General features: G+C 47.2%; 1 protein-coding gene and 1 non-coding gene across 2 annotated transcripts in view; both read left to right on the forward strand.

Annotated features, from left to right (window-relative positions):
* The first annotated feature begins 254 nt into the window (after positions 1-254).
* Positions 255-446, forward strand: LOC144480372 (U2 spliceosomal RNA). Its single transcript, XR_013495656.1, has one exon. It is a non-coding gene; the product is annotated as a U2 spliceosomal RNA (small nuclear RNA).
* Positions 447-6,750: 6,304 nt separating this feature from the next.
* The window catches only part of ptpn20 (protein tyrosine phosphatase non-receptor type 20), a 322,568-nt gene continuing 308,321 nt past the window's right edge, over positions 6,751-20,997 (forward strand). Inside the window, exon 1 of the mRNA XM_078199281.1 lies at positions 6,751-6,845. The gene's annotated coding sequence lies outside the window, so the exon portion shown is untranslated. The remainder of the gene's footprint in view (positions 6,846-20,997) is intronic.

The following is a 20,997-nucleotide window of genomic DNA, read 5'->3' on the forward strand; positions in this document are numbered from 1 at the left end:
CCCTCCCCCCGCCCTCTACAATTCCCGTGGAGGGTAGTGTTAGAACGTATCTGGTGACAACTTTGCATTGGATGTAATGTGACCAATGGAATAAGATGTAAGGGTCAGCTGACCCAGTAAAACATGGAACCAATCGCAGAGTGATGTAATAGTCACCTGACCAGCTGATTCACTGTAAATAAGGAGCTATGTAGAATTGTGTAGAGCTTGGATTGGCCCAGGGCGAGGCCCCAAGTTGGGAGTAATGATGTTTCTTTGCTTCTCGGCCTTTTGGTTAAGATCAAGTGTAGTACCGACATGCTGTGCTTGGCTGAAGTCACTAGGTTACATTTTAGCTTCATTTGAAGAAATTTTTAAAAGCGGCATCTCGGCCTTTTGGCTAAGATGCAAATGAGATCAAGCCTTGGAGAAGGTGCAATGCCTACTCCAATCAGCTTGGACCATGTAGATCAAGCCCAAGACAGGAGGTGAGAGCCCTGTCTTGTCAGCTTGGACCGGGAATGTCTCACTTGTTGAGACTCTGAATTGGACTTGATTTGATTGAATTGGATTTTTTTTTAATGATGTTTCTTTATTAAACCCTTTCTTTGATTTATAAGTTGGAGCGAGTTTTGTTGTATTTTCATGAGCTGCGTTTTGAAGAGTTCCTTCTGAAGAAACAGGCGGGATGGGAAAATTCCACCCTGTGTCTCTTAAAGATCAGTTTTTGGAATCTTCCTCAAGTTAACAACAAGTCCTTATTAACTCACAGGGGAGGTGGTCGAGGCGGGTACAATTGCAACATTTAAAAGACATTTGGACAGGTACATGGATGGGAAAGGTTGAGAGGGATAGAATCATAGAATCATAGAAACCCTACAGTGCAGAAACAGGCCATTCGGCCCATCAAGTCTGCACCGAGCACAATCCCACTCCCATATCCCTACACATTTACCCGCGAATCCCTCTAACCTACGCATCTCAGGACACTAAGGGGCAATTTTAGCATGGCCAATCAACCTAACCCGCACATCTTTGGACTATGGGAGGAAACCGGAGCATCCGGAGGAAACCCACGCAGACACGAGGAGAATGTGCAAACTCCACACAGACAGTGACCCAAGCCGGGAATCGAACCCAGGTCCCCAGAGCTGTGAAGCAGCAGTGCTAACCACTGTGCTACCGTGCCAAACGCAGGCAAATGGCACTAGTTCAGTTTAGGCCGAACATGGTCAGCATGGACGAGTTGGGCTGAAGGGCCTGTTTCCATGCTCTATAACTCTACGACTCTATGGGCAGGATTTTACGGTCTTGCTCATCCCGAAACTGTAAAATCCTGCCCGACCTTCCATTGAAACATAGAAGATAGGAGCAGGAGGAAGCCATTCGGCCCTTCAAATCTGCTCTGCCATTCATTACGATCATGGCTGATCATCCAACTCAATAGCCTAATCCTGCTTTCTCCCCATAACCTTTGATCCCATTCACCTCAAATGCTATATCTAACCACCTCTTGAATACATTCAATGTTTTGGCATCAACTACTTCCTGTAGTAATGAATTCCACAGGCTCATCACTCTTTGGGTGAAGAAATGTTTGCTCATCTCCGTCCTAGTCTACCCTGTATCCTCAGATTGTATCCCCTAGTTCTGTTCTCCCCCACCATCGGGAATATCCTCCCTGTATCTAACCTGTCTAGTCCTGTTAGAATTTTATAAGTCTCTACGAGATCCTCCCTCATTGGTCTGAACTCCAGCGAAAACAATCCTAACCTAGTCAATCTCTCCTCTCGCCAGCTCCGATTCTCATGGCGGACGGGACAATAAAATTCCAGCCTATGACTTGTAACTATATACTCATATGCAGTGAAGGGTACAATCAAGGAACTATCTCCATGTCTCGGTCTCTGCTCAACACCACATGGACTCCAGGTGTGGGTCATGTGCCATCTTACATTACTGTGTGGGCAGGACTGCACTCGGTCCCCCATTTACCCTTCATGTGTCAGACCCTCAGACCACACAATTGAAATACAAGTTGTTGTTTTTGAGAGAATTCTGTGGGGCAGGAGCACCCATCAGTCTGGGCTTCGGAAAGGCTCCTTTTTTGCCTGTGTCAAGGGACCAACTTCTCTTTCAGGAATGGGCAATACCCAGTAAGGGGAGGTGTAGAGCGACCTGCAGCCAGAAGTGAGTAGACATTTCATGGCCGCCATATTGGTGGTAGGCCAGCCAATGCCTGCAGCACAGTTAAGAGTATGGGGCTGGCTTTGCCTATTGGGGACTTGTCTTGCTGGGCTGTTGGAGAACTCACGCAGTTGCCAGTGTGCCTGGCAAAATTGGCAGATACGAGATGCGTAAACTGAGGGCAGCAGTATGAAATCAGGTCACGGGATGGAGCTCGCCACCAACGCAACAACTTCCTGCATTTGAATAGAATCACACTAATGTTATTGTTGGGCTGGCGAAGCTATTGTGATTGGTTAAAAATGGCGGCACTGTGGTTAGCACTGCTGCCTCACAACACCAGGGAACCGGGTTCGATTCCCGGCTTGGGTCACTGTCTGTGCGAAGCCTGCACGTTCTCCCCGTATTTATGTGGGTTTCCTCCGGGTGCTCCGGTTTCCTCCGAAAGACGTGCATTGGCCATGTTGAATTCTCCCTCAGTGTACCTGAACAGGCGCCGGAGTGTGGCGACTCAGGGATTTTCACAATAACTTCATTTAATGTAAGCCTACTTGTGACACTAATAAACAAACTTTAAACTTTAACTTTTAAAAGCTGCCAAAGAAGCACCATATTGCAAAAAATATCACATGGCTGTGTATCTTGGCCACCATGTTATATCGTCGCTATGGTAACAGGTGAGCCTGCCACTGCTCTTAGTTTCTCAAACTGTGAAATTCTAAAATGCATTTGCATCTTGCGCCATGGAGATCTCTTTAACTTAACATGGCATCGTTGGCAGTCCGATGATGAATAGCGCCCAGGTACCCTTGCCACTGCAAGCGCATGCTTAACTAAGATATAATTAAAGAAATGGTTAATTGGAAGGAAAGATATTTCACTGGAGCAGAGCAGAACAACCCAGCGATTGAATTTTGGCCAGATTTGTTACCAAGGCAACACATATTTTGATAACAGATGCAAGACGTTATATGTGATATCTCTCAATATGCGCCTTCCCAACTAGGAGTGAAAGCAGGTGGCATCGGCATTGTTCAGTTAGAGATTTTTGTAACACATTCCAAATAAAATTACCCAATATTACCTTGAGGGAAGCTAAGAGCATATTCAAATGGCACAGTGGTTAGCACTGCTGCCTCGCAGCGCCAGAGACCAGGTTCGATTCTAGCCCCGGGTGACTGTCTGTGTGGAGTTTGCACATTCTGCTTGTGTCTCCCCGTGTCTGCGTGGGTTTCCTCCGGGTGCTCCGGTTTCCTCCCATAGTCCAAAGATGTGCAGGTTAGGTTGATTGGTCATGCTAAATTGCCCCTTACTGTCAGGGGGATTAGGAGGGTAAACATATGGGGTTACGGCGATCGGGCCTGGGTGGGATTGTGGTCAGTGCAGGCTCGACGGGCCAAATGGCCTCCATCTGCACTGTTGATTCTATGATTCTATGAATGATATCAACCACATTACAGCGAGGTTCTATCAGACCTCAGAAACATATAATTCACATTAAAATGAGTCATTGCACCGAAAGTGTGGATGTTTTCCCTTATACAAATTATTTCCTCATTTAGAATCATAGAATACCTGCAGTGCAGAAGGAGGCCATTCAGCCCATCAAGTCTGCACTGACCACAATCCCACTCAGGCCCTATTCCGTAACCCCACATATTTACCCTGCTATCCCCCTGACACTAGGGGCAATTTAGCATAGTCAATCAACTTAACTTGCACATCTTTAAACGCTAAGGGGCAATTTAGCATGGCCAATCCCCTTAACCCGCACATCTTTGGAATGTGGGAGGAAACCGGAGCACCCGGAGGAAACCCACGCTGACACGGGGATAACGTGCAGACTCCACACAGACAGTCACCCAAGCCGAGAATCAAACCCCCTTGGCGCAGTGAGGCAGCAGTGCTAACCATTGTGCCACTGTGCCGGTCAGGGACAGAAGACCTGTTTCATTACAGGTATTTAAATGGAATGGTGCACACTATGCTTTCAATTAAGTTTCTATTCTTTGTGGTCCCAAGACTCCATCCCTGAGTCATCGTCTCCCTTCCTCTCGCTGGCAACTGTCGGAAGCTGAACCCAATGCCTCTCAACCTCGTGGTGTCAAATTTGACCCAAAGTTGAGCCTCTGACCACGTATCGACATGGCCACACATTTTTACCTCTGTAACGTCGCCCAACTCTGCTGCTGCCTCAACTTATCTGTTGCTGAGATCCTCACTCACGCCTTTGTTATCTCCAGACTATTTTGACAGACTCTTGGTGAGCCTCCCACATCGTACCCATTGTGAGTGTCATTCAAAACTCTGCTGCCTGTGTCCTTGTATCAAGTCTTGGTCACCTATTTGTGGGTGCAACTGCCGATCAAGCCAGTTGCTTTGTCCTGGATGGTGTCGAGCTTCTTGAGTGTTGTTGGAGCTGCACCCATCCAGGCAAGTGGGGAGTATTCCATCACACTCCTGACTTGTGCCTTGTGTATGGTGGACAGGCTTTTTGGGGAGTCAGAAGGTGTATTACTCACTGCAGAACTCCTGACCTCTGACCTGCTCTTGTAATCACAGGAAGTGACAAGCCACAGTAAGTTCAGTTCAGTTTCTGGTCAATGGTAAGTCCCAGGATGTTGACAGCGGGGGATTCAAGTGACAGTCAAGCCACACATGTGACCATCTTCAACAAGAGACAGAATCGAACCATTGCCCTTTAACATTCAATGGCAATACAATCACTGAATCCCCCACTATAAACATCCTGGGGGTTATCATTGACCAGAAACAGAACTGGACTCACCATATCAACACAGTGGCTACAAGCGCAGGTCAGAGGCTAGGAATACTGCGGCGAGTAACCCACCTCCTGACTCCCCAAAGCCAGTCCATCATCTACAAGGCACAAGATGATAATGTGACAGCATACTCCCCACTTGTCTGGATGGGTGCAGCTCCAACAACACTCAAGAAGATTGACACCACCAGGACAAAGCAGCCCGCTTCATTAGTACCATTTCACAAACGGTGCAGGGTGGCACAGTGGTTAGCACTGCTGTCTCACAGTGCCAGAGACCTGGGTTCAATTCTAGCAATGGGTCACTGTCTGTGTAGAGTTTGCACATTCTCCCTGTGTCTGCGTGGGTTTCCTCACACAGTCCAAAGATGTGTAGGTTAGGTGGATTGCCTATGTTAAATTGCCGCTTAGTATCCAAAGATGTGTAAGTCGGATGAATTAGCCATGGTAACTGTGCTTACAGGCCTAGATAAGGCACCGGGCGGGATTTTCCTGTCCCGTCCACCACGGGAATCGTAATGGGCGGGACACAGATTGTGCAAAGGTCTGTTGAGCTCCGGATGGATTTTCCGGCTTTGGGGCAAGCATGGCCGGCAAATCCCGCCCTCACTGTCAGAGAGTTGGTGAAGACTCGATGGGCCGAACGGCTTCCTTCTGCTCTGTAGGGATTCTATGATTCCCTCCCTCCACCACCAACAGACTCTTATAATGCCCTCTGAAATGGCCTAGCAAGCCACCCAGTTCGAGGGCAATTAGGGTCGGGCAGCAAATGCTGGCATTGCCAGCGATCCCCACAACCCCTGAAAGAATTGCAAAAAATAGGCAAAATGTGTGCAATGTGATAGAACCATAGGTGGATTGGCCGTGCTAAATTCTCCCTCGGTGTACCCGAGCAGGCACCGGAGTGTGGCGACTTGGGGAATTTCGCTGTAACTTCATTGCAGTGTTAATGTAAGCCTACTTGTGACTAAAACTTGTGGCAAGTTTTTTACACAGAAGGTGGTGGGTGCCTGGAACTCGCTGCCAGGGGGGAGGTAGTGGAAGCAGATACAATAGTGACTTTTAAGGGGCGTCTGGACAAATACATGAATAGGATGGGAATACGGTCCCCGAAAGAGTAGGAGTTTTAGTTCAGACGGGCAGCATGGTCGGTGTGGGCTTGGAGGGCCGAAAGGCCTGTTTCTGTGCTGCAATTTTCTTTCTTCTTTGTAATAAATAAACTTTAAAAGTTACAGTACATCAGAGGCCATTTGGCCCATCTCATCCTGGATCAGCTGGCATTTGCCAAGAGGGAAGCGGCATGGCAGCCTGTCCCTTCCATTCTTTTTTAGAGCCCGCCTTTCCCGGCTATGGGCTTGGGAACTTTGAACAACTCTCCCCGAACTCTACAAAGCCTCCTCCAAGAAAGGCAAGCTCCGCCCAGGTTCTAGTTGGCAGAGCTTTAGCGTCCCGTCTCCTAGGTTTCTGCAAACCCCCCTCCTCCCTCTCTCCAGCCCATAGTTTGGGACAGAGGAGGTGCCAATGAAAAGCCAACATGCCAAGATCTGCTGCACACACAGGGTGGAGCAAGCAACTCCCCAAGTAGTCTTTGTAACAAAGTTGGGAGGGAGATAGAGAGAGGGGGAGATAGTTGTTTAATATCTATCTGCATGTATATACAGACATTGGGGAGGGGGATCTGGCAGGGATTCAGACTGCACTGGGATTGAAACTCTCTCTCCCCGGATGGTTAAGATGAAACATATGCCTGATGGAGTTTCACCTGCTAACCAGCCCCTGGATACACTGCACACACACACAGCCATCGCTCAGTCCTGACTCGCTGGGAATACCCACCACCGCGATAAAACACCGACTTTACACCTCTCCACAGGGATAAGCACTACTGGAAACCCAAGTAAGACTTTCCTTTCTCCCTCCCTCTCTCTAATAATTGTGTTTCCTGTACAGTTTTGTTTTTTAAAGACCTCTCTCTCTCTCTATATGTGTGCGTGTGTGTAGAAGAGGTTCGTTCAGCGGCTCGGGTCAGCGACTGGTTTAAGACTCGGATAGGGGGATGGTGGACACACACACACTGGATATTCAGCCAGCTGCAAGTCGCGACTAACTTTTAATAGCGCCCTCCTTCCAAAACAAAACTCCAGTTGTCATTTTGCACAGGAGTCAAGCTGACTGAATGGTAGCGCACACACACACACAGGGACTGAATCAGTTGTGAAACACACACACACAGGAGCTGAATCAATTCTGTAACACACACTCACACGTAGGGACTGAATCAGTTGTGTCTGCCTTGACTATAACACTGGGGAGGATGAGGTAAAGAGGAAGGTTTTCAGGTGGATGTACATGTGAAGTTGGGATTTGGGATGTGTGTGTATCTGTGTATATTTTTGTTTGTGTGTGTGTATTTGTATATGTGTCTTTGTGTGTGTTTCTGTATATGTGTGTCTGTGTGTATATGTGTGTCTATGCGTGTATCTGTGTATTGTGTGTATCTGCGTGTGTGCGTGTCTGTATGTGCATACCTGTGTATGTCTTTATGTGTGTGCATGTGTATGTGTGCGTATCTGTGTGTGTGTCTGTGTGTGTATCAGTGTATATCTGTGTGTGTCTATGTATGTGTATGTGTGTGTGTATCTGTATATCTGTGTTGTGTGTGTGTATATCTGTGTGTGTGTTTGTGTATGCATCTGTGTATATCTGTATGCATGTGTGTATCTGTGTGTGCGTTTGTGTACATCCATGTCTGTGTGTGCGTATGTGTGTGTGTGTGAGAGTGTGTGTGTGTGTGAGGGTTTTTGTGTGTGTGTGTGTTTTGTGCGTATCTGTCTGTGTGTGTGGTGTGTGCGTATCTGTGCGCGTGTCTGTGTGTATGTGTGTGTGCATGTATCTGTGTGTGTGTGTGTCTGTGTGCGTGTATGTGTGTGTGTATATCTGTGTGTGTGTGTGTATCTGTGTCTGTGTCCTGTATGATCTGCCACCACACTTGTTCTCTCCCCTCAGAATGTTGAATGCTGGGAGTGAATTCGGGGTTTGGAATGGTGGTGAACAGTATCGCTCGGTGGGGGGAGGTTTGCACAAAGGCTGCTGTGTTGTATTGTAACACTGGAATGCACTTGGACGGGATTAGGCTCCAAGTTGGAAGCTGACTCACTCAGAGCAGTTTTCAGTCGCCGGCTCTGTGGTGCTTGGATCAGCTCGGCAATGACTTTCCAGTTTCTCAAATCATTTGATATTGATTCCGGGGGCGGGGTGGAGTCGCTGCCTCCCATGCTGTAGAATTCTATCCTACAAACAGCAGCCCCCCCTCCCCCCCAACTGACCCCCAACTGGAATCAAATGGTGGCACAGTGGTTAGCACTGCTGCATCACAGCGTCAGGGATCCGGGTTCAATTCTCGGCTTGGGTCACTGTCTGTGCAGAGTCTGCATGTTCTCCCTGTGGGTCTGTGGGTTTCCTCTCACAGTCCGAACGATGTGCTGGTTAGGTGCATTGACCGTGCTAAATTGCCCCTAGGGGGACTAGCTAGGGTAAATGCATGGGGTTATGGGGATAGGGCCTGGGTGGGATTGTGGTCGGTGCAGACTCGATGGGCTGAATGGCTTCCTTCTGCACTGTAGGGTTTCTATGAACTCAGCATTTTGGTACAGAATTTTTTTTTAAAAACAAAGAATAACAGCACACTGGTTAACTTCATGTTGGTTCTGCTCCTTGGGGTTTTGTGAAACTCAGCCGGAGGGGTGAGTGTTGTAAATCTGATGTACAGACAGCACATTCTGATACAGGAACAACAGCATCCAACAAGAGGTCAAATAAGTTCACGTTTGGAATGGAGGTCCTTCATCAAAATTGAAAATCACCCGCAGCAACTACAGGAGTGACCACTGAGGGAGGGAATAGGTAAGGGTTAGGATGAAGAGGTGGATAAATAGTCGTTGTTTAAATTTGAGGCGAGGTGCATCTTTAAGGCATGATTCGCTGTTCCAGAGTGGACTATTTCTTAAATGACATTTTCTTTCTTCAAATGTTAGTTTGCGAGTACTATAGAATCCCTACAGTGCAGAAGGAGGCTGTTCGGCCCATTGAATCTGCGCTGCCTCTCCATCTTACCCAGCACACCGCACCCCATCCCACCCCCCCACCCCCACCCCCCCACACCCCCCAAATCAAATTTGATTTGATTTGATTTGATTTATTATTATCACATGTATTAACATACAGTGAAAAGTATTGTTTCTTGTGTGCTATACAGGCAAAACATACCGTTCATAGAGAAGGAAACGAGAGTGCAGAATGTAGTGTTACAGTCATAGCTAGGGTGTAGAGAAAGATCAACTTAATGCAAGGTAAATTCATTCAAAAGTCTGACAGCAGCAGGGAAGAAGCTGTTCTTGAGTCGGTTGATACATGACCTCAAACCTTTGTATCTTTTTCCAGAAGGAAGAATGTCCAGGGTGTGTGGGGTCCTTAATTATGCTGGCTGCTTTGCCGAGGCCACGGGAAGTGTAGACAGAGTCAATGGATGGGAGGCTAGTTTGAGTGATGGATTTGGGCTACATTCACGACCTTTTGTAGTTCCTTGCATGAAGGCGTTGGAGAGAGTGTGGAAGAGGTTTACAAGAATGGTTCCAGGGATGGGAAACTTCAGTTGTGAGAATGGATTGGAGAGGTTGGGATTGTTCTTCTTGGAGAGAAGAAGGTGAAGAGGAGATCTGATAGAGATGTTCACAATCATGAGGGGGCTTGACAGAGTAGACAGGGAGAAACAGTTCCCGCTGGTAAAAGGATCAAGAACGAGAGGGCACAGATCTAAAATAAGCAAATTTGATGCGAGAAGAAGCTTTTTCACCCAGCGAGTGGTTGGGGTCTGGAATGCGCTGCCTGAAAGTGTGGTGGAGGCAGGTTCAATCGAGGCATTCAGGAGGGCATTAGATGACTATTTGAATAGAAACAATGTGCAGGGGTGCGGGGGAAAGGCAGGGGAATGGCACTAAGTCATGATACCCGTTTGGAGAGCTGGTGCAGACACGATGGGCTAAATGGCCTCCTTCGAAACTGTACCAATTCAATGATGTGGATTTGATGAGCTCTCCTTCTCAACAAAGGCCTTGATTTGCATTGTGTTCCAATTCTACAAGTAAAATTTAATTATATTGAACGTAATGTTTAATGATAATGATTTCACATGTGATAGCAATGGAAAGGGTGCAGAGGAGATTTACCAGGATGCTGTCTGGGCAGGAGAGTTTCAGTAATGGAGAGAGATTGGATAGACTGGGGTTGTTTACGTTGGAGCAAAGGAGACCGAGGGGGGACGTGATTGAGATGTTTAAAATTATGAGGGGCAGAGATAGAGTAGACAGGAAGAAACTTTTCCCCTTGGTGGAGGGATCAATGACCAGGCGGCAAAGATTTAAGGAAAGGAACAGGAGATTTAGAGGAGGTATGAGGAAAAACCTTTTCACCCAGAGGGTGGTGGGAGTCTGGAACTCACTGCCTGAGGCAGAGACCCTCGTAACATGTAAGAAGTATTTAGATGTGTATCTGTAATGCCAAGGCATACAAGGTGGTTGTTTTTGACTGGCACAGACATGATGGGCCGAAGGGCCTTTCCAGTGCTGTAGTCCACTATGACTCTATGACTAAGTACTGCTGGCTCTTATCCACCTGACCTTTCTTTACAAGAATGCCAAGAACCAAACTATTCAACCACTGCATGCATCACATTTGTCAAAATCTGGATAGAGACTCACATACACACACCCACAAACACACACACACGTACACACACAGACAAACATACACACATGTATACGCACACAAACACACACACAAACACACGCATGTGCACACATGCACACAAACACACACATGTGCACGCACAAGCATTGTGAGGGGTGCGTGGGGTCCTTAATTATGCTGGCTGCTTTGCCAAGGCAGTGGGAAGTGTAGACACAGTCAATGGATGGGAGGCTGGTTTGCATGATGGATTGGGCTACATTCACGACCTTTTGTAGTTCCTTGCATGAACGCATTGGAGAGAGTGCACATTCTCTCCGTGTCTGCGTGGGTTTCCTCCGAGTGCTCCAGTTTCCTCCCGCACTCCACAGATGTGCAGGTTAGGTAGATTGGCCATGCTAAATTGCCCCTTACTGTCCCAAGATGTGTAGGTTAGGTGGGTTGGCCATGCTAAATTGCCCCTTAGTTTCCAGGGCAGCACGGTAGCACAGTGGTTAGCACTGCTGCTTCATAGCTCCAGGGACCTGGGTTCGATTCCTGGCTTGGGTCACTGTCTGTGTGGAGTTTGCACATTCTCCTCGTCTCTGCGTGGGTTTCCTCCGGGTGCTCCAGTTTCCTCCCACAATCCAAAGATGTGCGGGTTAGGTTGATTGGCCATGCTAAAATTGCCCCTTAGTGTCCTGAGATGTGTAGGTTAGAGGGATTAGCGGGTAAAATATGTCGGGGTATGGGGGTAGGGCCTGGGTGGGATAGTGGTCGGTGCAGACTCGATGGGCCGAATGGCCTCTTTCTGCACTGTAGGATTTCTATGATTCTATGATGATTCTAAGCACGCATATACAGACACACACATACTCTAATTTTCTTTGTTCTTTAGAGGGATATGGTCCCCGGAAGGGTAGGGGGTTTTAGCTAAGTCAGTGCAGGCTTGGAGGGCCGAAGGGCCTATTCCTGTGCTGTAATTTTCTTTGTTCTTTGTACATACAGACACACACACAGACACATACACACACACACACACAAATACACATACACACACACAAATACACATACACACACACAAATACACACACACACACACAAATACACACACACACACACAAATACACATACACACACACAAATACACATACACACACACAAATACACACACACACACACAAATACACATACACACACACGTGCACATACAGACACAGACACATACACACACACAAATACACACACACACACATGCACACACACACACACATACAGACACACACACACTTACACACACACACAGACACACACACATATGCTCTATTAGCTGTGGTCACTCTGATTAGGGGCAGAAGCCACTGCTGATTGTCCCTTCTCTAGACCGTGGTACAGGAGCTAACTGCATCACAGCGCCAGGGACCCGGGTTCGATTCCAGCTTTGGATCACTGTGTGGAGTCTGCATGTTCCCCCCCCCCCCCCGTGTCTGCGTGGGTTTCCTCCGGGTGCTCCGGTTTCCTCCCACACTCCAAAGGTGTGCGGGTTAGGTCGATGGACCATGCTAACTTGCCCCTTACTGTCCAAAGACATGCAGGTTAAGTGCATTGGCCATGCTAAATTATTCCTTAGCGTCCCAAAACTTGTAGGTTAGGGGATTTAGCAGGGTAAATCTGTGGAGCTATGGGGATAGGGTAGGGGCTAGACCTAGGTAAGATGTTCTGTTAGACAGTTGCCGACTCAATGGGCTGAATGGCCTCCTTCTTCACTGTAAGGATTCTATGATCCTATACTGCTAGTCTAGCTGAGATCAGCTAACTCACCTGGGGCTTGGAGTCATCCTGGGGTTAATGCTATGAGGCAGCCCAGTGCCACAAGTAGTCTTACATTAACACTGCAATGAAGTTACTGTGAAAATCCCCTAGTTGCCACACTCCGGCGCCTGTTCGGGTACACTGAGTGAGAATTTAGCACGGCCAATGCACCTAACCAGCACGTCTTTTGGACTGTGGGAGGAAACCCACGCAGACACGGGGAGAATGCGCAGACCCCGCACAGACTGTGATCCAAGCCGGGAATTAAACCCGGGTCCCTGGCGCTGTGAGGCAGCAGTGCTAACCATTGTGCCACCGTGCTGCCATCTGAACTGGATCTACGATCCCACCCTGGTTGGTGTGTCAATTCATAGAATCATAGAATCCTACAGTGCAGAAGGAGGCCATTCGGCCCATCGAGTCTGCACCGACCACAATCCCACCCAGGCCCCATCCCCGTAACCCCATGCATTTACCCTAGCTTGTCCCCCAAGGACATTAAGGGGCAATTTAGTGTGGCCAATCCACCTAACCTGCACATCTTTGGACTGTGGGAGGAAATCAGAAAATTCAGTCTTGTGTCTGAACCAGCCAAAAGTCCCACACCAAAACACGGAATATTCCTACGACAGTGTTGTTACACAGGTTCGCTTTGCCCTGGCCTTCTAAAGTTTACTGCACAGCCTTGCACCTTGCTGGAGCAGCTTATCATTCAGTTGCTCCTCTGCATTACCCTTCAAGCTTACTGCTGTCACTGAGCGCTGTTTGAAAGGCGACTGGATGTAAGTACCCAGGCTAAGAATGAGTTGCATTAATTGCCCGTGGAAAATTTCCGTTGCGATATTAAAAAAGAGACGTGGCTCATTTGCGGAAATCAAATGAGAGAAACAACGCCTTGAAATGAACGCTTTAATTTTAATGAGGCTCCGATATCTCGGTGTGTGTTGAGAAAGGAATGTGTGGGGTGGGGCTTTCAACCATATCAGTGATCTGAAATGAAAGTAGTTGAAATCTGAAGGCTTTAAACATGGCCTCCCTCTCTGTTACCTTTATGGGAAATCCCATTTCATAGGAATCACGCAGAGAGTGGTGGGTGCCTGGGATGCACTGCCAAAGAAGGTGGTGGAGGCAAGCACATTAGCAACATTTAAGAGGCATCTGGATGGCGACATGAATCATCGAAACCCCTGTGGCGCAGAAGGAGGCCGTTCAGCCCATCACGTCTGCACTGAGCACAATCCACCCAGGATCTGTTCCCGTAACACCAGACATTTAGCCTCCTAATTCCCCAGATGCTAGGGTCAATTTAGCATGGCCAGTCAACCTAACCCGCGTATCTTTGGAGTGTGGGAGGAAACGGGAGCACCCGGAGGAAACCCAAGCAGACACGAGGAGAACGCGCAAACTGTGACCCGAGGCCGGAATCGAACCCGGGTCCCTGGCGCTGTGAGGCAGCAGTGCTAACCACTGTGCCACCGTGCCGCCCCTGCATGGTGTACAATACAGTTGTACAAATAGGGAGGGAATAGAGGGATACGGACCGAGTAAGGGCAGAAGCTTTTTTTAGTTTAGTTAGGGCATCATGATCGGCACAGGCTTGGAGGGCCAAGGGGCCTGTTCCTGTGATGTACCTTTTTTGTTCTTCTCTTTGTTTTGATTTGATTTACTATTGTCACATGTATTGGTATACAGTGAAAAGTTTCTTGCGCATTGTACAGACAAAGCATACTGTTCATAGAGAAGGAATGTAGTGCAAAATGTACTGCTACAGTCATAGCCAGGGTGTAGAGAAAGATCAACTTACTGCATGGTAAATCCATTCAAAAGTCTGATGGCAGCAGGGAAGAAGCTGTTCTTGAGTCGGTTGGTACGTGACCTCAGACTTTTGTATCTTTTTCCTGACGGAAGAAGGTGGAAGAGAGAATGTCCAGGGTGCGTGGGGTCCTTGATTATGTTGGCTGCTTTGCCGAGGCAGCGGGAAGTGTAGACAGAGTCAATGGATGGGAGGCTGGTGTGTGTGATGGATTGGGCTTCGTTCATGATCCTTTGTAGTTTCTTGCGGTCTTGGGCACAGCAGGAGCCATACCAAGCTGGGATACAACCAGAAGGAATGCTTTCCATGGTGCATCTGTAAAGGTTGGTGAGAGTCGTAGCTGACATGCCAAATTTCATTAGTCTTCTGAGAAAGTAGAGGCGTTGGTGGGCTTTCTTAACTATAGTGTTGGCATGGGGGGGACCAGGATAGGTTGTTGGTGATCTGGACACCCAAAACCTTGAAGCTTTCGATTATTTCTGCTCCGTCCCCATTGATGTAGACAGGGGCATGTTCTCCTTTACACTTCCTGAAGTCGATGACGATCTTCTTCAATTAGGAGCAGAAGCAGGCAAATTCAGTTCTTCGAGCCTGCTCCGCCATTCAATCAGACTATGGCTGATCTCTCCCTGATCTCAGATCCACCTCTCCACCTGTTCCCCTTATCCCCTTTTCTATCAGAAATATATGCAATCTTTTTCCTCTTTATTGATTAGAATGCCGATGGCTACATTGCTTCAAATAATCTGTAGGACGTTGCACAATAAACTTGGGAAAATCAGAACAAAATTAGCAAGCAGGTGCACCGATGTTTAACGCACATTTACACTGCTATTGCCTGTTCCAAAACCAAGTAGGACCCGCCCAGTCATGCAGAGGTGTTGAGTCTCAATCATCTGGAGCGACAGATTCAATTTGGTTTCAAAATGTCACTTATTCTGCTATGTCTCACTCTTAAAATATTAATATGCAGCCCAATGGGTTGCTAAGGGGGCTTGGCTTTGTTTTATACTTAAGTGGTTGTACGATTGCTTTGAGAGCTGATCACATGATTTGATGGTGACGTCATTGGGGTGTTTCACCACTTTTAATTTCAGTTTGCACTCTGTACCGGCAAGAGCTCCTAGTATAAACCTGCTGTGTGTTACTTTGATAACATTTCTCATATATTGGCCGTTCTTTGAGCGTCTAAGGTAGATTGCTTGTGTGACTCCAATTTTATAATTGTTATCAGGGACAATTTTTGTTAGGCTTTGCAGTGTCCTAACTATGTTAGGGGTTGTGGGTTTTGAACAAAAAGAAAAGATGGGGTTTGCACATGTAGATTCAAAGTAACACTCAACAGGTTTAAAGAACTGCCAATATATGAGAAATGTTAGCGGGTTTATACTAGGAGCTCTTGTCTGTACAGAGTGCAAACTGAAACTAAAAACAGTCTGTGAAACACCCTGATGACACTGACATAAAATCAAGTGACCAGCTCTCAAAGCAATCATACAACCACTTAAACATATAGCAGGGTTCGATTGTTAGTTAGAGGAGAACGCATCAGGGGCAAAACTGAAAGCAGTACAAGCATAATGTAAGTTAATGTCTGCTTACTTGTGACACTATTAAATAAACTTATTCGAACAAGGAGCAGAATGGGGGCAGCAGGGTGGCACAGTGGTTAGCACTGCTGCCTCACAGCTCAAGGGACTTGGGTTCAATTCCGGGCTCAGTCACTGTCTGTGCGGAGTTTGCATGTTCTCTCCCTGTCTGCGTGGGTTTCCTCTGGGTGCTCCGGTTTCCTCCCACAGTCCAAAGATATGCGGGTTAGGTGGATTGGCCGTGTTAAATTGCCCCTTAGTGTCAGGGGGACTAGCTAGAGTAAATACATGGGGTTATGGTGATTGGGCCTGGGTGGGATTGTGGTCGGTGTAGACTTTATGGGCCAAATGGCCTCCTTCTGCACTGTAGGATTATTTTATAGACCTCTATAAGATCACCTCTAAGTTCCAGAGAAAAAAGTCCCAGTCTATCCAGCCTCTCCTTATAACTCAAACCATCAAGTCCCGGTAGCATCCTAGTAAAGCTTTTCTGCACCCTTACTAGTTTAATAATATCCTTTCTATAACAGGGTGACCAGAACTTTCCTTTCCTTCTCCCCTATGTACTCTATGAACAGTATGCTTTGTCTGTATAGCGAGCATGTAACAATACTTTTCACTGAACCCAATACATGTGACAATAATAAATCAAATCAAAAATCTAGGAAGAAATTGGGAAGGGAACAAATCTGATAAATTCCTAGGAAACCTGGGAAGGAAGAGCCATGGGTTCGTGTATGACTGTCGCCCCTAAAAACACCCACTAGAGTTTTAGATCCAATAAATTACTCTTTGTGATGACTTCAGCCAGGCTGATGAGGTTGGCTTGCTAAAGTATGAACGACCTGACGAGTCCTACACGAAAAGAGGGACCTGATGAATTCTAACTGATGGTTAAATCAGGGAGCCTCATGCTCCCTATTTAAAGCAGGTGTGTCAGACTCCCAGCCTGCATTCAGCAGGGAGCAACTGGAGAGCTGGCTGTGTACAGATGTATGGTGTAAATAAAGTAACTTGGTGACGGGACTTTCACCACCGTGGAGTTGTTACACTCTTCAGATCTGATCACTTATTATGTACGCGGACATTGCAGTCGAGACGTCTTACCAGCTAATTGGCTTTTGGTGGTGTTGTTTCGAGAAGAAATGTTGGCCAGAACATCAAAAGAACTCACGACTTATCTTTAAATCTAGTCATGCCATGGGATCTCTTCTGTATCTGTGCAGTCAGTGAAGTTCTTGATGTAATGGCTCATCTGCTCCATCGCTAAACTGAAATGAAAGCCTAGATTATCCACTCAAGACCTGGTACTTGAAACATCTGACTTTGATGTCTGAAATCACAGTTACACTTCTGCACGGTGGCACAGTGGTTAGCGCTGCTGCCTCACAGGGACCCGGGGTTCAATTCCGGCCTCGGGTCACTGTCTGTGCGGGGTTAGCACATTCTCCCCGTGTCTGCGTGGGTTTCCTCTGGGTGCTCCGGTTTCCTCCCACAGGCCAGAGATGTGCGGGTGAGGTTGAATGACCATGCTAAATTGCCCCTTAGTGTCAGGGGGACTAGCAGGGTAAATATGTGGGGTTACGGGGATAGAGCCTGGGTGGAATTGTTATTGGTGCAGACTCGATGGGCTGAATGGCCTCCTTCTGCACTGTAGGGATTCTATGATTCTATCCCATGGAAGAGAATGGCTGGAAAATTCCGGCCATAATCACAAATGAAACACGGTTCAATGAAATGTATTCTTATAGCCTCCTGCGCTGTAGGGATTCCATAATTTTGACCATCTATTATAAACATATTGGCCTTTATAGATTTTAACAGTTTGGTAGATCTTACGTATGGAAAAGTAATCCATTATCCTGCTTTCATGGACAGCATAAAGGATAAGCTTCCTTGATGAATACATCCTTATCAAGGCGCATCCCTATTCTGAGGTGATTAATCATGTCCTCTGTGGTTACACAATAAATGCCACCTGATGCCAGAACCACAGATGTCTCCTCTACCTGCTTGCATTGCTGGCTATACAGACACCTCCTGTTCCAGGGAGCCGGCGATGAACCTCTCTCTTGTGTGTGTCTGCATGGCCTTCAGTGCTGAACGTGAAGCCTCATTTACACTGGCAGTTTGCCAACCTGCGCCAGTGCTGCACTCGCCAATGCCAAGGTTCTGTCGAGGCCTCTGAAGTAATCATGCTGAGCAGCACTTCACTTGAATTCATGGATGGTACGGTGAACCTGGTCTACGTAAAGCTGCACAGTGCTGGTGATTAATAACTCTGCTATTCCAGCACAGAGGTTTCGAGGAGGGGCTGACTTTGAACGGAGTAAGGTGGGTTGGTTTGGGTTGAGTAGGGTGGGGAGGGGGAAATGGGGTGATATTACTGATGCACTATCAATCGAGCCGAGACTAGTTGTGAGCAAGACAAATAGGCTTTTATTGGCAAGAACTTGGAGCCATCCCTGTTGGTGACCTGGTCTGAACTGAGAGCAAGGGGGGAGGAGCCACCACCTTTATACCCAGACCAGGGGGAGGAGACTTGGGCGGAACCGACAGGGATGTGCCACATATACAGGTAACAGATAACAGTGGTTTACCACAATTACCGACAATCTATTTCCAGATTGAAACCATAGAATCCCTACAGTGCAGAAGGAGGCTATTCGGCCCATCGAGTCTACACTGATCTTCTGAAAGAGCATCTTAGCTAGGTCTACCCCCTATCCTATCCCCGTAACACCATGCATTTATCACAGCTAATGCACCTAACTTACACATCTTTGGATACCTAGGGGCAATTTAGTACAGCCAATCCACCTAACCTGCACATCTTTGGATGCTAAGGGGCAATTTAGCATGGCCAATCCACCTAACCTGCACATCTTTGGACACTAAGGAGCAATTTAGCATGGCCAATCCACCTAACCTGCACATCTTTGGACACTAAGGAGCAATTTAGCATGGCCAATCCACCTAACCTGCACATCTTTGGATGCTAAGGGGCAATTTAGCATGGCCAATCCACCTAACCTGCACATCTTTGGACACTAAGGGGCAATTTAGCATGGCCAATCCACCTAACTTGCACATCTTTGGACACTCGGGCAATTTAGCATGGCCAATCCACCTAACTTGCACATCTTTGGACACTAAGGGGCAATTTAGCATGGCCAATCCACCTAACTTGCACATCTTTGGACACTAAGGGGCAATTTAGCATGGCCATCCACCTAACCTGGAGTGTGGGAGGAAACCCATGTAGACACGGTGAGAACGTGCAAACTTCACCCACTCGCCCAAGGCTGGAATCGAACCCGGGTCCCTGGTGTTGTGAGGCAGCAGTGCTAACCATTGTGCCACCAAGCCTAGATTATGTGCAAACACCTCCAAGATGTCCAACATCTAGTAAATAAAGGGGAAATTAAGTATGGTTATCTGGTTCATGCAGGTCCATCTTTATGCAAGTATATATCCATTTCTTGAAAACCAATTAGAAATTAGTTCTAATTACCTTTAAATTTACTTGACAATTATTTTCAACATAGTTTCTGCTCTACGTTTGCCATCATTGCGAGAGGATTTGAGTATTTGGGTGAGAGGGGCGAGGTATAACTCAGATATCAGAGGGACATTTTTTACACAGAGGGTGGTGGGGGCCTGGAATGCGCTGCCAAGTAGGGTGGTGGAGGCAGACACGCTGGCATCGTTTAAGAATTACCTGGATAGTCACATGAGCAGTCTGGGAATGGAGGGATACAAACAGATGGTCTAGTTGGACCAATGAGCAGCACAGGCTTGGAGGGCCGAAGGGCCTGTTTCCTGTGCTGTACTGTTCTTTGTTCTATTGGGTTAGTAAATTTGCGGATGGCACTAAAGTCGGTGGAGTTGTGGACAGTGCGGAAGGTTGTTGCAGGTTACAGAGGGACATAGATAAGCTGCAGTGCTGGGCTGAGGGGTGGCAAATGGAGTTTAATGCGGAAAAGTGTGAGGTGATTCACTTTGGAAGGACTAACAGGATTACAGAGTACTGGGCTAATGGTAAGATACTTGGTCGTGTGGATGAACAGAGAGATCTCGGTGTCCATGTGCATAGATCCCTGAAAGTTTGCACCCAGGTTGATAGGGTTGTTAAGAAGGCGTACGGAGTGTTAGCTTTTATTGGTAGAGGGATTGAGTTTCGGAGCCAGGAGGTCATGTTGCAGCTGTACAAAACTCTGGTGTGGCCGCACTTGGAGTATTGCGTACAGTTCTGGTCACCCATTATAGGAAAGATGTGGAAGTGTTGGAAAGGGTGCAGAGGAGATTTACCAGGATGTTGCCTGGTATGGTGGGAAGATCGTATGAGGAAAGGCTGAGGGGCTTGAGGTTGTTTTCGTTAGAGAGAAGAAGGTTAAGAGGTGACTTAATAGAGGCATACAAGATGATCAGAGGATTAGATAGGGTGGATAGTGAGAGCCTTTTTCCTCGGATGGTGATAGCTAGCACGAGGGGACATAGCTTTAAATTGAGAGGTGATAGATATAGGACAGATGTCAGAGGTAGGTTCTTTACTCAGAGAGTAGTAAGGGCGTGGAATGCCCTGCCTGCAGCAGTAGTGAACTCGCCAACAGTAAGGGCATTTAAATGGTCATTGGATAAACATATGGATGATATTAGAATAGTGTAGGTTAGATGGGCTTTAGATTGGTTTCACAGGTCGGCGCAACATCGAGGGCCGAAGGGCCTGTACTGCGCTGTAATGTTCTATAGGGATAGGGATATTTTGCTGCAATTGTATAGGGCGTTGGTGAGGCCACAGCTGGAGTATTGTGTGCAGTTTTGGTGTCCTTATCTGAGGAAGGATGTCCTTGCTATAGAGGGAGTGCAGCGAAGGTTTACCAGGCAGATTCCTGGGATGGAAAGTCTGTCGTATGAGGAGAGACTAAGTCGGTTAGGATTATATTCACTGGAGTTTAGAAGAATGAGAGGGGATCTCATAGAAACTTATAAAATTCTAACAGGGTTTAGACAGGGTAGATTCAGAAAGAATGTTCCTGATGGTGGGAGAGTCCAGAATGAGGGGTCAAAGTTAGAGGATAAGGGGTAAATTTTAGAGGTGAGGAGAAATGTCT

The sequence above is a fragment of the Mustelus asterias genome, chromosome 28, assembly GCF_964213995.1.
Source record: "Mustelus asterias chromosome 28, sMusAst1.hap1.1, whole genome shotgun sequence".
Taxonomy (NCBI): Eukaryota; Metazoa; Chordata; class Chondrichthyes; order Carcharhiniformes; family Triakidae; genus Mustelus; species Mustelus asterias.